We start from the raw sequence: 1,196 nt of genomic DNA, 5'->3' as shown, positions 1-1,196 counted from the left end.
AAGTGAATTTGTCGGCAGGCGCACCGCGAGCAGCATAATGATGACGTCACATCCAACTTCAATATAAATTTAATACTTTTTAAAATAATTTACAATTATTGAAGAGTTATAGCTTTACGACTTTTTGGTGTTTTACTTGACATTTGTATTGTATTGACCTATGTGGTGTATATTCAATAACACACAAGAAAACAAACTTGGGCGGCTGCCTCCCAAATTTGCACTTTCATCAGAGTTCTTGATTTTTTTTTCTCGCAGGCCAAATAGCATATGTTTAAAACAAATCTAAAATGTGATAAATTTTGAATAAATTAAAAAAAAAAAATCCAATTCCTCTCATTCAGTGGTTAAAAAAATAGCAATTTTATGAAGAAAGATGGTTCTTGTGGACTAGTGTGTTGATTATTATTATGGGAATCTTATGTTTCCACATTTGTGGCACATTAAATAATCACCGTTCCATCCAAGACCTCATCTGGTTTTGACCATCTTTGATGGATGTGTGGCACACCACATAGTTGCTGGTCCAATATTAAAATATTGAATATTGAACCTGGTCTTCACACATGTGACAGCTAAATTCCATAAATTTGTATATGTAGGCAGTGTTTATGAAATCATTTTATTCATGTATTGTTCAAACAGGGATGAGAATAACATTACAACACAGAAAACCACCAAAAAACAAACAAACAAACACTGAAAATAACTATAAATCTAATAAGACACTGAACCTGATAAACAATGAAACTGGCTGAAAAATCACTGGCTCCAAAAAACTAGTGGCTGGAGCTCATCTGTCTTCTTTGTAGCTTTCAGGTTTTTTGGGTTTTTTTTTTTTGTTTTTTTTTTTTGGGGGGGGGGGGGGATTCTTTTTCTTGAAATTTTCATCATTTTATGTCTTCCAAAAAGTACTCCTCATCCATACAGACTAGTTTAAAATATACTAAGTTGCTGATAAACACATTTTTTTTATGCTTTTTGCTAGTTGTTGGGTAGCAGAAATGCATCATTATGCCTCACATTCATCCATTCTATGCCTCTCTCAGAGGGTCATAGAGTGAGAGGCGGGGTACACCCTGGACAGGCAGCTGGTCCATCACAGAGCTTAATTATTAATTTCAATATGAATTAGTAATGAATTAGTATAAAAAATTAAATGTTGAAAGAGATTAATTAAATGGCTTTAATTATTT

Source organism: Thalassophryne amazonica, chromosome 13 (genome assembly GCF_902500255.1).
Source record: "Thalassophryne amazonica chromosome 13, fThaAma1.1, whole genome shotgun sequence".
NCBI lineage: Eukaryota > Metazoa > Chordata > Actinopteri > Batrachoidiformes > Batrachoididae > Thalassophryne > Thalassophryne amazonica.
The sequence above is the reverse complement of the archived record's forward strand: the minus strand, read 5'-3'. Positions refer to the sequence as shown.